Raw genomic sequence first — 16,139 nt, forward strand, 5'->3', positions numbered from 1 at the left:
AAGGAAAGGAAAGGAAAGGAAAGGAAAGGAAAGGAAAGGAAAGGAAAGGAAAGGAAAGGAAAGGAAAGGAAAGGAAAGGAAAGGAAAGGAAAACCATAACTGATTTGACAACTAGAGAAACAGTACATACTATGGCAAATGTTTTGATTTAACAAAGAACATTAATCAAACAGGCAGAAATCAGAGACTATTTTATAGTTTGAATTTGGGCTTATTGAAACACGTTGTCTTGTCACATACTACCTTAGTGACAGGTAGACTTCTGTTTGAAAAGTGTCAGGGATCAGGGAAGTCAAAATGAGGGTGTTGGCAAGAGCTTTTTTTTTCTTTCTTTCTTTCTCTCTCTCTCTCTCTCTCTCTCTCTCTCTCTCTCTCTCTCTCTCTTTCTCTTTCATTCTTTTTTTGCTACATTTCACGAAAGATTCTTCCCAAAATGTGAGAATGTAGTCATTATCTGAGGTCCATCGTCACTTTTCATTATCATCCCCCACATATTCACAACTCAAATGCCCCTTTCCACAGGACAGAACTGAAGGTACTCGATGGTCTTTGCACAGACGCATGGTATGGTTGGTGTGTAAGCAAAATGAAGGGCAGCTAGGGACAGGCCATGGCCTCTCAGTCAGCTGTGCCTCACTTCTCTTTCTTGTCCCTGTCCACCTGCCATCATACAAGTGGACAAGGAGGACATCATGGTCTCAGACATCCCAGGAGGTGCACAGCCATGCCAGCCTATGTGTCTAAGCCACACAGGGTGGTACTCTGGCAGGCTATGCCCCCTAGATTCCTGAACATATACTCTGTGTTTGCAAAGTAATGAAATTACCTATGGACCACCCTCTGGAGGGGTCGCCATGACTATCTGGCTCATAGTCATCTTGGTTTTGCTTATACTTATTATGTTTATTGTTGCAAATGATTCAAAAGCTCATCATCCACTAGTTATCCCCATCCACATGATAAAGGCACCAGCTGGTTCACATTTAGCCAAATAAATGGTTTCATACATCTACCTCTCATTTCAGGGCTGAAAAATCAATCGCCGTGTAAGCGCTTCGGTGTCATGAACAATTAGCCCAGTTGACATGGGTAACAAATGTGTGCGTGTGTGTGGGGGGGACCAACTAGGAGAGCATCAGCTAGGTGGTGCAGGAAGGAGCAAAGACTCCAGGGAAATGAAACACACTCCTGGTCATATTGCAGATTTAGACAGTAGCTTCTAGATATTTATACAAAAGCCAAGTGCCAGAAACCACAGCACGGGCAGTGAAGAGATTACACTTGATGGTGAGGATATATATATATATATATATATATATATATATATATATATATATATATATATATATCTTCCCAGTATAAGAAAGGAAAGGCGTGAGTGTGGAAAATCAAGTACCAGGTTTATACTCCCTACATCAGGTAAGCAAAAGCAGGAAAGGTGCAACATGTATAGTAACATGCAACGAATGTAAGGCAACAAAAGAGATCCCAGAGAGGGACTCTAGTCTAGTGCCTTCAGGAGATCTGCAAGCAGTGGCAGAGGGAAGCCAGTTAGAGCCTAACTGATCCAGCTTACTCCTGAGTTTGAAGGCATAAAGTTGGGTGCCTGGGACACCAAGATGGTTAGAGAGCACCTGAAGCCTGGAGAGGACACAGCCCCATGGAGTGACACCTCCAGAGATGAACAGTTTAGGAGTTCCACAAAATTTGAGGAGGGCACATGTGTGGGTAATGTATCTCAGGGGGGAAAGATCTGAGAGGTTTAGACCTAAGCGGGGTTGGTTCACATAAAGCTGGAGAGGGGTTTGTTTCTCACAAGCCAGAAGAGGAGGCCCCCCAGACTTGTAGGAACTCGAAGAAGTTCACGTGAGTATCTTGCCCCAGCAGAAAGGAGTGAATATTGCTCTAGTTTTGTATAACCGATTTTAAAAGGAAGATTCTAACTGAAAAAAAGGTAATTTTTAAGCATCTCTATCCCAGACTAAAGCTATGAAGGTATGATACCTACAGGGATATAGAAATAGCTAGCACCTTAAAAGGCATAATTCTCAAAGCCTGCCGAATTTGCAGTTTTACAAGGCAAGCAAAGAAACAGAAAAATACACTGCAGCATGAGAAGGAAGATCGGTCCTTAGGCTGAGGTAGCCCAGGTGTCGGAATAAGAAGTGTAGGTGCTTTCGTGACTGTACAATGTTAAAAGTAGACCCGAACCAAGTGTATACGCAAACGTATGTGAGACCAACACCTGCCACTAATGGAAATTTTTGTACAGTTGTGAGGGTTCTTCTCTCAGTGTGGAAAAATAGGACCCAGACTCACTCTCCTTACATGAAACAAGCAAAAATATATGTACAAATATATAAATATATATATGGTATATGTAGTTATTTTATTACATATATTTTTGTTTATGTGTATATGTATGCATATATTTATTAAGGTATATATTTATATAAATGCTTATATTACGTTATAATATATATTTATATTATATTATATATTTATATTTTATTTATTTTATATTATTTATATTAAATTTATTTACATATAAATATATAATATATACTTATACATCTTTGTTTATGTATTATATATAATAAATTGCTATGTATTATATATACAATATATATAATATATAGTATATATGTGTTATAATATAGTACATATTATATACTGAAACATGCAATATATAACATATAATTATATATAACAAATATATTATATAATTGTATGATTAAAATAAATATATTATATGATTTTATACAATAACTATATTATATAATTATTATGTGTTATATATAATACATTGCTATATAATATTGAAATATATTTTATGTATATATTTCTATATATCAAAGTAATGTGCAAAACATTTAATATAGGGCAACCAAAGATATTCTAGGGAGAAGGGAAACACTGAGGTAAGTCCTAAACATCTATCCACTAAGCAGAAGTGTTGCCATATTAGATATTATACAAGAAAATATTAGTGAACCCAAAGACAGCCACAAAACTCTGTGAAGGGAGTACTAAAAAAAAAAAATTAATTCTTTCTTTTAAAGGAACGAAACATTAAGGAGTGATGGGTCAATTTCAAAAAAAAATTTATATATGTTTATATATATAAAATGGAATCCTGAAATGTTTTAAGGAATAGATACCCAAATTTCCCTACACTTTAGAAAATCTGTAAAATACTAACCTTAGTTCTTAGAAGCTCACTGAAGCTTAGACACATGAAACATAAGGAAAGAGACATCAAGGCATATCACTCTGGAATCTCAGAAACCTGGAGATCAGAGTGACCAGGAAAAGAAGTTATGCTGTGTGCGTTGGAGCAGGGTAAGGTAACAAGGCACCCTCAGGGGACAGCACAGGCTATAAGTGTGTCTTTAAAGGCTGAAAAGAACAAAGCCTGTTAACCTAGGATCCTGGGCAGCGAACACGGCTCTCCAAAAAGGCAAAGCAAAGTCCTCAACCACACGGAGTCTAACCCAACCTGTGGGAATGGTTAGAGACGGTGCTCCGACGAAGAAGAACGGCACCCGGTGGAAACTTATAAAAAGGTCTGAAAGATAACAAAGGTGGTGGCTACCTGGACAAATATATAGTGTTTATTTTCATAGTCTAAACCTCTTCTGAGACTAGTGGAGCACTTAAACAGAAATGACAGCAAGGAAGTGCATGACTTAGGACAGATGACAAAGGAGATATAGGCATAGTTATCCACGGCACAAAGACCAGGAAGGAGGGGTCAGAACTGGTACCCATGGGATATTTGCATCTCCTTGGCTATGAGCCCAGGCCTCAGTATGACATTATGAGGAGGAAGGTCTTTGAGAGGAAATTAGGTTTAACATAAGATTGTGAGACATGGCTCCTTTGACTGTATTAGATAAAGATAATGATCTGCAAGTCAGGAATAAGCCTGGAGACCATGTGCTGCTTTGACTACATTCATTTCCCCAATCTTCTCTCTCTCTCTTCTCTCTTCTCTCTTCTCTCTCTCTCTCTCTCTCTCTCTCTCTCTCTCTCTCTCTCTCTCCCCCCCCATCATACACACACCTTGCTCATTTTTGGCTCCTACACTCTTGGCCACCACCCCCCCATCTCTCATGACCCAGTTCAGTTTGGACCCCTCCGGCTGCCCCTGACTGTACTCTTCCCTCATATCTACAATAAAGCTCTTCTCTGTAACTTTACCTTGGAGTGGTCATGTCCTCATTTTCATTCTGGGTTTATCCAGCCATGAGTAAGAAAATGTGATATTTGTCTTCATGAGTCTGGCTTATTTCATTTAGTGTGACAATCTCCAGTTGCTTCCGTTTTCCGGGTAATGACATAATTCCATTCAACTTTGAGGCTGAGTAAAACTCCCACGTGGTGTTTGTGTGTGTGTGTGTGTGTGTGTGTGTGTGTCTGTGATATGTTCTTTATCCATTGGGCAGAAATCTAAGGTGATCCCACAACTATTGTGAGTTGTGAAGCTATGAGCATGGATGTGCAAGTTTCTCTGTGGTATGTTGACTTAGAATCCTCAGGCGTATATATGTGTATATATATATATATATATATATATATATATATATATATACACACACACACACACACATACACACACACACACACACACAGAGGAGTGATAGGACTTATATTTTTAGTTTTTAAGGACCTTCCATACTGATTTCCATAGTGGCTAGGCCACTTTACATTCCCACTAGCATCTTGGAATCTTGAACTTTTAGCCTTCACAGCTGTAAGAGACAAATGTCTAGACATGGCAGGTAGCAGGTACATACACACACGCATACACACACACACACACACACACACACACACACACAGAGGTATGTTGCCACTGAGTCCTTGCCATTTTTGCTGTAACCACTTAGGTAAAAGAAGATAGGCAAGTAGACTGTACTAACGTTTTCACAGTATACAAAGCAGGGTAGTGCTAGCCGAATGTAAACTGTTGCTGCAGTCTGCATATTTCTGTGTGCCAAAGTCCATATGTTGAATCTTCATCACTAAGTTGGTGTTCTTAGAAGGTAGGGCTCTGAGAGAGACCGAAGGATCATGAAGGGTTTGTCTCATGAAGGTGATTCACCATTTTATATGAGGAGGTCTCAGAGAAATACCTCCCGATTTGTCCTGGGAAAAGTGTGGGAAGCACTGGCCTAAGGCAAGATCCTGTTCTATAAAGATGAAGCCACACCTCTCGACGGCTCTCTCTGGGACACAGTTAAGAAGCTTCCTGCCCTGTAGCAGCCCCATGCCTATGATCATGCTCCTTTTACACAGGCTCTGCCGGGCTAAATCATCTTGTTTATGTGCTAGGTTCAAAGCAACCCCCTAAAACATCAGTGCTGGTGACAACATTCTAAACTGAAGGAGTTTGGCTAGGTACACAGAAGAATTATTGGGTAAACAGAGGCCTAAAGACATGTTCCTATTTAGAGCTTGGATGAGCTCAAGGGCCCCACCCTGAAGACAGTCGACCTGCTTTTATAAAACCCACCTGCTTTTCATTGCCTTTCTTTTCTTTATCAACAATGCCTCCAGAGATAATCTTGGCAATTTGATTCCCCAATAAACGTTCTTTCTACCCATGGAAAGGTCTCGCTCAGTGGTTTTACTGTGTTCTCACTCACAATATGTAAGTTTCTATTTCCCTAAAAAGTCTGGCCTTTGATCTGGGCATCTGTACAAGGTGTACCAAAGGCAGCTTTTTGAAGGGACTCCTCTGGTGTTCCCCGACTCTCTCATGGTAACTGTCCTCAGCCAGTCCCTCTCCCTCCTTCCCTCCCCTTCTCCCCATCTTCTCCCATTTTCACTCCGTTTTTGAAATTATTTATTTTACTTTTTGTATATGAGTCTTTTACTTATATGTATGTACTTGCACTGCCTGCACGCTTGGTGCCTGCAGAGGTCAGTAGAGAGCAATGGAGTCCCTCATTGAGCGCCATCATGTGGGTGCTGGGGGCCAAATGTGGGTCTTCTACAAGAACAACAAGCACTCTTACAGGCCGAGTCTCAGTCTATCACTTGCAAAGCTCCCTTCCAGACTTTAAAGGGAAGCCTCCCTTTCCCTTTAAGGCTCCAATGTGTTTGAATCTCCATGTATCCCCAAGTTTCTGCCTAGTTCTACCCCACCCACCTTGACGCCTAACCATGGCCTTGAGCGCTTGAATTCCATAAGCCTCACTGAGGAGAATCATGTCAGCATCTCTGTGGACCGACCACTGCTGTCATTGGCTCATCTCTTACTACAAAGAGTCAGCAAGAGGGTGCTATTACAGGTCACAGCCTGCACCACAAGCCTGGTTGCACCATCAATCCTCATTAGGTGAACTAAAGTGAGGAAAATTAATAGTGGAAAGGATAAAAAGGTGACCCACTCAATGCAGACACGTTGGGAAGAGGGACATAGAGATTCAGCTACCCCAACCCCCACCCCATTCATTTTAAGGTCCAGACACAAGAGTAGGGTTTTTGGTTTTGGTTTGTTTGGTGTTTCAAGATGGGTGTTTCTCTCTGCAGTCCTGGATGTCCTAAAACTTGCTCTGTAGACCAGGTTGACCTCAAACTCAGAGATCCACTTGCATCTAGCTCGAGAGTGCTGGGATTAAAGACGTGTACCACTATTGCCGGTTTTTAACAAAGGACGAGAGACTGCCTAACTCAGCAGTCCAGACAAATTATAGTTCCTGACCTAGGCGCTCAGCGACAAGACTGTATTGTAAAATCAGAAGACAAGTTTCCAAATTTTCTCCTGGAGACAAGTTCCTTGTCTGGGTGGCCCCCGTGGGCTTCAGCCATGTCTCTCCGCAGCAGGACACTCCTAGGAGCTTCTAAGTTGAGAAGTCTGTTCCTTCAATAGTCTGGCAGCCAGAGACGAGCACTAGCATCTCTAACAGCTATGGTTCTTGCCAAGTGGGCTGCTATGGTGACATCTGAGAACCAGATATGGGTCCTGGGCAGCATCATTGCTCAGTACACAAGCTAGGTACCAGCATAACTGAGGGGCATTGAGCATAAGCCCTTCCCACATAAGCCCCCAGCTTATGAAACCAGAAACTCAGACTGTAGGACTCTGCTTGTTACCAGGCCCTGGAGATTCTATTATTCTCTGCCTCTTTAGAAACAAACTGAGACAGACTATAGAGGAAGAAAAGGTTTGCTTGGCCCCAGACTTGGGAACGTAGAGTAAGGATCGCCCATCTCAAAGAGCACTCTCATTTTGTATTAGAGCCAGACCTGAGGGGTTCTATGACAGGATGGGCAGAAAATATCCCCACTCACCCGACTCAGTGCCCTAAGACGGTGTTTCAACTTCTTTGACCAACACATCTGTACAACCAAAGATAATTATCTTTTCCTTAAAAATCACTTCCAGAGCTGGGTGGAGGGTGGTGGTCCCCATGCTTTTAATCCCAGCACTCAGGAGACAGAGGCAGGCAGATCTCTGAGTTTGAGGCCAGCTTGATCATCACAGCAAGTTCCAGGATGGCCCCGGGTTACACAGAGAAACCCTGTCTTGAAAAATAAAACAAACACATCACCCTCTGGGCCCGATGTCCTGCGTCCCTGATTGACAGCAGCAGATGGAGGAAGGAGGGAAGCATGGTGTTGAACCTCCTGAGATACGTGCATTTGGAAGGTCAGAAGACAACTGTGAGAGCTGTTTCTCTCCTTTGTCTACATGGGGTCTGGGGACTCACTTGGCTCATCAGGCTTCTCCGGTAAGAACCTTTATCTCCTGGGCCTACAGTGTGCATCTTTATCTCCTGGGCCTACAGTGTGCATATTTATGTTTGCTTTTGTCTTCTTAATTCTTTTGAATCTGCTCTGTTATGTGATTAGTGATCAAAGAACGGACTCGGTCATAATTCTGACCTTGAGTGGAAACATGAAATTCTGAATTTCCCAGAGGCTCATAACACACCTAACAGAAGGCTTGACACACCATTGTTCCCTGGGCAGGACAACAGTCCTTGGGAAAGCTGCCTGCTCTAGTGGAGGGTTTTAAACCTGCCTTGAAAACCAACACAATTGTTTCTCTGGCTGTTGTCCACTCTCACCCTCCCTGTGAGTCTTTTTCTTCTCCGTGGTCCCTTAGGCCACTGTCCGTTCTCCCTTGGGCATTCCTGCCTTTAATCTGTAGTAAACCTTGCCTACCTTCTACACACAACAGTGTGCCTCATCCAACTTTTTTCATTAGCTTTCTCAGAGTCTAGGGGACTAAGGAGAGGCTATAGGGAGAGCCTAGAAACACCTTAATATCATTGTCAGTCAAAGCTGAGAAGAATGCATTTCTAATGTTTGTAAGTTGCCTAGTGTAAGGTATTTTGCTATAGTATCTAAACGGATTAAGACAGTGTTAAAAGTTATGCTTGTATCCTATAAATCTTATTATAGCAGAGCCAAGTTAGCGTGATTCAAAGCTAATACGCTGATGTCAGATAAAAATCTAACCATCCCACCCATCACATTAGCCACAAATGACCTAAGTATTCTTATTAAAGGGCAAAAAAAAAAAAAGTATGTTAACCATAAATAAATCCTCTATGTCAGAAACTTTAAACAGAAACATAGACATGAGTTAAATTCTATATTTTGGAACAACAAAATACTCTTGTGGATAAAAGAGTATTTCATAAGAGCGAAGGGATCGGTTGATTGAGGTGAAATAACCACCAATTGCTGGGCTATTTTGAACATCAATTCACGGAGCAACAAAGCAGAGAAAGAAAGGCATGGGGGAAAAGTCAGGAGAACCTTAAGGTTCACCATTGCAGTGCCAATGTTAGCACCAGTCAGCAATTGCCAAGAGAGAGGGAGAGGAAGAGAGGAGAGAGAGAGAGAGAGAGAGAGAGAGAGAGAGAGAGAGAGAGAGAGAGAGAGATTGATTGATTTAGCAATAGTAAGGCAGCCTGACTGCATGGATGCTGTCAGAAGAGCAAACAGGGAGGAGAATATCACCATATCCTGGGCCATAAAACAGGTAACAGCAAAGTCAGAAAGAGCTCAAACTTTATGTTCCTGAACAATGATGTAATGAAATCAGAATCAATGATACAGCAGTATCTTAAGACCCCGCCCACCCCAAACATGTATAAACTGAACAAGTTAATTCTAAACCTATGCAACAGAGAAACAAAAATTCACAAGAAAAATTAGGTAACATTCTGTCGGGAAAAAAAAAAATTCCCAAGAAACAAGGAGAAAAAAGCAATTTCCTAAAAAGGAATAATGAGAACCGTCCAGTCGGGAGTAAAATACTAAACGTTTTCTCCTCAAGCCAGAAATAGGAAGGATTTCTACTCTCCCTATCCCAATATCATCTGGATATCTTAGCCAGTGCGGTAAAAGTCAAGAAATTCAAAAGGGAAGGGGAGGGAGGAAAATTATAATATATCATATGGTTCTATTAACAAAGTTCTGAGAGATGCGAAGTACTCCGCAGTGCCGGGAGACAGATGAGCGATTGCCAGTACTCGCTCAGGAGTCTCCCCAGGACACGGAGATGGCAGAGAGACTGCAAAGAAGCATGGGGGAAAAAATCTCATGGCGTGAAGGGCATGGCAGGTTTATTAGCTTGATTGTGGTGATGGTTGTGTAAATGTTGACGGATGTCAAAACTTGTCAGATTGTAAGGTTAAAACATATGTAGTTCATTGCATGTCAATTACACCTCAATCGAGCTGTTAATAAAAAAAAAGAGATGCGGAAATGGAGAAAAAAAAGAGAGTGTGTTATAAATCCAAAGGTAGTGTGAGTCTATGAGGTAAGCTACTGATAGAGTAGGAAACCAAAATGAACTTATTTATTAATGAGCTAGATCGTTCTAGCATCTAAGTAATTTTCTGAGAGGAAGCTTGGTATATAAGAATGAATACTATGCTGTAGTCATGGTACCATTTCCAGAAAAATAACTACAAATTGAATGATGCATTAATTGCCCAGAGCAGAACCATTAACCACTTGGAAACAGAGCTCGCAGAAAGCAGTGAGTAACCGAAGGTTTTGGGAGCATTCGGATGGAACGGCGTGGGCTCCTCCATATCCTGCCCTGGAGAATCCGCCACTAGCAAACAGGATACCGGTTTCCAGGCTTTCCTCTACACACCTCCAGCCAGTTACAAGCCTGCCTGGTTAGCATTGCCAGTTCCTCACCGCTCAGCACCCATGCTGGTCCCTTGCTTTGCCTTCTGAGTACAGTCCCTTCTACATAGACATAGAAAGACTTCCATTGCAGCCTTGGGGCAACTTATTATCATAGCCGGTGCAGGTCACGATGATAGCCATTTCTTACCTAGTTATTTCTCAGAGTCAAATACGTCAACATCAACGCGTACCAAGCGCATCTCCTCATCTGTCGTTTACTCAGAGGCCTGACTTTGTGGCTCTATGTATTTTGTGTGTCTTTTAGGTAGTAGCGACTTCCCTCTGCAGGGGAACCAGGCACTTCTCTGAGGATTTTAAACATGATGATGGATGTTATCCACATACTGCCCTGGTGCAGCAGATGGAGTGATTGGCCTCACTCAAAGATGAGAAACTGAGACATAGCAGAGGTTAAACAACCCCTCCTACTTTCCAGAGTTAGTAATAAATGGCAGACCCAGGACCAACCACAGGCATCCCTGCTTTAGACCCAGGCTCTTTGTTTATCTGATCATAACATTTGTGAAAGCGAGGGAGGCCATGCTTGGCCAGAAGCCAGTTGCATTGCACTGTAAAAAGCACTCTTTTGTTGAGTCACAGACTCCTTAAAGTGTTTTCTTATTGGTGGCAAACAGTGTCAAGATAAAGCCACAGAATTGTCAAGCCTTCCTGATGGCTCGTGGAACTACTGCCCGTGGTTCTGTGTCTCTGAAAACAGCATGGGCGTGTTCAAGGGGAACACCGGGGGATGGATTTGTAGGGAGTAAGGAGTTTATTAGAGAAGGTATTAATGCCATGTCAGTCAGGCAGATAGACAACAGCCTGGTAGGGGCCCTGAAGAGAGGAACTCAGGGCCCATTTTGCAGAAGTGAGAATTTCTTCCTATATCCTTCTGCCGATGGGGGGAGATTTCCTAGCAGACATCTGCACCCAGGCTTTCTGACTTCCAGGCAGGAATCACGGAAGGGGTTTACCCACTTTGTTGTAAACTATGTCCTAGGAAAGAGAACCTGGCATAGGGACGTCTGTTACTGGACCATACCTGTGAGAGGGGAAAGACCATTCTAGGTAACATGACCTAAATGCTAACATTACATCCTTAGAGTCCCACCCCCATCTTCCACAGGCCTGGGCTCTTCTCCCTCTAGTATCTGCTCGGATCTTCCCCCCAAGCCATGGAATCCATAGGCGCAGGGCAACAGTGGCCAATGAGAATGGTACACAAGCTGTCAGAGCAAAAGGGGTCCCAGCTGAGCTTTCTCTGCTGACACTTTGAAAAGAGAAGACAAAGCCATCAGGCTTCAGACTAAAACAAGGAATATGTAGAAGTCCAGTGTCACATCAGTGTCTCCACTCGATGGTTCCGTGGGTGTGATCCTTAAGAAAAAAAAAAAAGGCACTAGCATCAGCTGCCACGTCTCTGAAATACCCCCTTCTCCATGCTTAAAGCTCAGACCGAAGCAATAGGCGCAATGGAAGTGAGCCCAATGGTCCAAGATCAGAATGTCTAGAAAAAAAAAAAAACGTTATCTCTTCATTTGTACACATGGGGCTGGCGGAACCAGCAGGGAACCTGCCTCCTGGCTGTGCCTAACCTCTTGGAATGTGGTCCTGCAAGCACACAGCAAGCCAAGCTAATGGTGTCACACTGTTTGCTGTGCCTTCTAGAAGGTAAACCTTTCGCTGAGGTAAGGCAGCACAGCCAAAAGAGCACAAGGAGAAAGCTAGTCCCGCTGCTGCCATCAGACCACAGGAGCTTCCTGTTCGCCCGCCCCGCCATGGCCGCAAGCAGCACCATGGATGGAGTAAGCAACAGTCAAGGTTTTCTGGAACAAGCACGGTGGGTGAAGAGGCTGCTAGTCCGGTGGTGGTTTGCAGTGAACCCCTCAAATTCTAAATAGCCCCGTGGCTCCCCTGCACGCTCCCCCATGGATCTTCATCTCCCTGTTGGTAAGCTTCGGTAAACTTTAACACCACTCCTGCCTCCCTGTCTCCCTCCCTCTTTTCAAACAGTTTCACGACAACCCACCCAGTGCTGTGTCACAGCTGGACCCTGTGCATTCACACAAATATGAGGGGTTCTTCTCTTTCGTCATCTATCCCTCCTACCTCAAACCAACCATTACTGTCTTATGTTTTGTAGAAATGAATGGTAGAAAAACATAGGATTTTTTCATTTCTGTCAGTATTGACAAAGAAATGGGAAAACATCAAAAGTTAATAATGGACAAGTTAGAACAATGGCTCAACCTTTAAGAGCACTGGCTGCTCTTCCTGAGAACCTCAGGCTGGATCCCCCATACCACCTCACAGCTGTGTAACTTGATCCTGTTATGAGAGATCTTTTGACACTGCACATATATGGTACATAATTGTACATGCAGGCCAAACGCAACACAAAGACATACTAATAAAAAAATTCTAAATTAATAGTGGGATGTAGGAAAGACACGGGCACAATCAAACCATCCATTCAAGGAGATTGTTTGAATGGGTGTCTAAGGTTAGTAGGAAATGATCAACTAAAGATCAGCAGCTCTCTTGTAGGGGGATATCAGGATACAGATTCAAGCTTCTACTAGAGTGTTTGTCTGAGATCCTACTGCTCAGATGTGGTCCTGCGGGCTTGGGGCACCAGGAAGAGGCTCTAACTCAAACATCATGCCCCTGCCATGGCTCAAATCTGGAGGTTTCTCATTTAGTAGTGTTAGGTCAGCCAGAGGGTTGGGAAACGGGATGAGTGACTGTTTGGAGTGCCTTCCGCTGTGCGTTCACTAATGGCCGGTCACTTACTTCTTCTGCCTTAAATGGCAAGGGGCTCCAGGTGCAATGGTAGCATCCTCTATCACTGACACATTTCACAGCTCTGACTTTCGCCAGGTGAGGTTTTAGCTTCAGCTTCTCTCCCAGAGTTCAGAGCCTCTTAGTTGCCGTTGGCTTTCCATCTATGGCCCACAAGCAGAATCCGCTTACCCAGTCTTGTTGGAGCAGAAGTAAGGACTGCAACGACAATGACAAGCCTGTCTATGCCCCAGGCTTCATTAAGTCACATATCTGTAAGGGTCTCTGATGCTCATCGGGAAGCCCTAAGAGACATCTGTGGTTGCCTGTGTTACCATCAATGCTTAGCAAGCACCAATACATCACTCCACACCTTCAGCCCTTACTGATTCCTCTTTCTGGTATACCTCAGAATCTGACTAGAATCAAAGGGCTGGACCCAGACCTGAGCAGCCACCCTGAACTTAGAACTTTTAAGTGATACAGTATTCATCGTCTACAGTTACACGGAATGAAGTTATCGATGGTCTCATTTTATAGATGAGGAAAGTTGAGGCATGGGGCTCTGATCCCAACATCTATGTTCACTTTGTTTTCATGTGTTCCCTCTAAAGACCCTGACTGGTGTCCCTGTGGCCTCATTATCTGCCTGGTCTTCTTCATCCGACTCCATGGAGTAGAGAAGCTTGATAGACTAGAATTCCCAGCCGTGCTCCAGAATCCCACCACCTCCCTGGAGGTTTATCTAACCTCCCACTGTTGAAAGGACAGTGATTCTGTCTGTCTTGCTCAGTGTTCTGTCTCTAGGACTCAGTAACTAAAACACAAGAGGCCCTCCATGGATGGGCATGGCCACACCCTTCCCCTCGCTCTCACAATTATTCAACAAAGCTGCGAAAGCGTGGCCTGCTCTGCACGACTGAGTTCATTGTGAAAGCCGAGGGATGGAGCCCTGCTGTTGGGTTAGACATCGGATTTGGCGGGGAAACTGGATCACACTCATGGATGTGAGAGAAAGTGTGGAGAGCCATAGACAACAAGCTTGCAAGTCTTCGTGGACTGTGTGTGTAGATCTTTACCATTTCCTTCTTGTGAGTTTCAGACTATGAGGTAAGGTTCTGCAATTCTCAGAGTGCAGGAAAGCCCCTGAACACGTGAAGATCTGGGGTCAGGGGGATGGAAGACAGGAGGACACACAAAGCTAACTTCTCCCTAGCTTTGCAATACCAAACAACCCTGCATGCTTAGTGGGCCAATGCCAAGAACTGCCACATGGAGAGTAGCATTGTAACCCAGGAAGCTTCAGCCTATGACAAGGCTCCTAAAAGGCCTAATGGTGCAGTCATCTGCTCCATATTTGAGGCCCACAGTCTGACATTAGAAAACACTACAGACCCTGGAGCGCTGGCTGCAGGTCTCTGCTCAGGCCTCTTCTGGCTAAGGCTCTAATTGATGCCTTACTAAACACGCCCTTCTGGGGCGAGACCTGACCAGGGCTAGAGCTCTCCTCTCCCGTCTTTTGCACTCACATGTAGTATGGTGGTTTGAATGAGAAGGGTCTCCATAGACTCATGCATTTGAACACCCGGTTCCCTACGGGGATGGGGGGCCTCGTTTGGGAAGTTATGGAACTTTTAAGCAGTAGAGCCTTGCTGGACTGGGGACGGATTTTGAGGGTTTATAGTTTCTCCAGTTTGTGTTCTCTTCTTCCCCTCGCTGTCACCCGCTCCTCCCTCTTTCCATCTCCCCTTTCATGGCTCCTGTTCCCTCTCCCACGCCCTCATCATCTATCTCCCCCCTTCCCTCTTCTTCCAGCGTGTGGATGGAAAGGCAGTCAGCCAGTGTTCTGTTCCCGTGTTCACGCCAGGCCTTCCCCACCATGATGGATTCTCCCTCCCTCCGCAAGTGTACGCCAAATTAAACCTTCGTGTGGAAGCTGCTTCCAGTCAATATATCTCTTCGTGGCAATAGAAAAGTGACTGAAACAGACAGCACATACCCAACACATGTGGTTGGCAAAGAGAACTTTAATCGCTTTCATTTTAAAAGTTTTGTGGGTTAGCTGCTGTCTCGTATAACTTCATGGAGGGGAATCCTCAGGGAGACTGGAAGCACTAAGGCTCCTTGGTTTTAAATCAACATAATTCTTTTGCTATAATGTTTAGTTTTAAATCAAAACTATACTTTTACTTTAAAGCAAAAAGAGTAGAGACAGAGAGAGATGCATACCAAGGAGGAAAGGAAATGTAGTCTGTGATTTTTTTTAAAAGAAAATTCTTTATCTTTCTTTTTTTATTATTTCAAATAATAGGTCTATATAAGCTAGGCAGTGTTATCAAGGTTGGAATAAATCATAGGTCCTGTGGACTTTGTTCTTATGGTTGTGGCTCTCACGACTCCGTTACTCATGTGCTAAGGAATGCCCATCAGCTAAGAGATCCAAACCAGGTCTCAAACATACGGTATCAGGTCTCAAGGGGGTGGGGTGGGGGGATGTTCCGAATAGAAAAGGATTAGGGAGTGAGTGGTCTAAAACCTGACAGGAGCCCCTGAGCAGCTTGCTTACAGAGAAGCAGCACAGGGTGCACATGGAAGTGGGTACCGATCTCAGGCAGAGCCAATGTGCAGCCTCTTGATGAAGTGGAAAGAGCACATGCGGCCCACTATCCATACAGGTCAGAGGCTCTACCCTTCCCACCACCCTCAGACCAATGGGAAATGGCCTTCCTCCTCCCCTATTTATTTATTTATGTTAATTTTTAAGATTATAATTTGCCTACATTTCTTCCTTCCCTCTCCTCCCTCTCCAATCTCCTTCGAATTCAAGGCCTCTTTTTATTGCTGTGGCATATACATAAATGCATGAATTCTCACAATATAATTCCTAAATATAACCTGTTCAGTCCATGCAATGCTAGTTATATGCATGTTTGCTACAAACAACCAGCTGGTGTGCTCTACCTGAGGAAGGCCACCTCTTCTGTCCTCAGCTTTCCTCAGTTGCCTGCAGCTTTGTGTGCAGGGTTTGGGGACTGGGGAGTCTCGTGGGCTCTTCTCCATCAAGTTTGGCATGCTCTTCTGTGTCATCCTTGTTCAGCTCACATTGGGATGTTCATGTTATGAATGAAAATATGCTAATGGGTAAGAGAATAAGTTACCGAGGAGCAGAGGGGATTCTTTTTTTTTTTTTT

At 43.7% G+C, this 16,139-nt stretch overlaps 1 long non-coding RNA gene across 1 annotated transcript in view; it reads right to left on the reverse strand.

Annotated features, from left to right (window-relative positions):
- LOC110335410 overlaps nt 1–16,139 on the reverse strand; it is a 41,585-nt gene that overhangs the window by 2,182 nt on the left and 23,264 nt on the right. Inside the window, exon 2 of the long non-coding RNA XR_002381169.1 lies at nt 3,203–3,378. This is a non-coding gene — a long non-coding RNA (uncharacterized LOC110335410). The remainder of the gene's footprint in view (nt 1–3,202; nt 3,379–16,139) is intronic.

This window comes from Mus pahari, chromosome 18 (assembly GCF_900095145.1).
Source record: "Mus pahari chromosome 18, PAHARI_EIJ_v1.1, whole genome shotgun sequence".
Taxonomy (NCBI): Eukaryota; Metazoa; Chordata; class Mammalia; order Rodentia; family Muridae; genus Mus; species Mus pahari.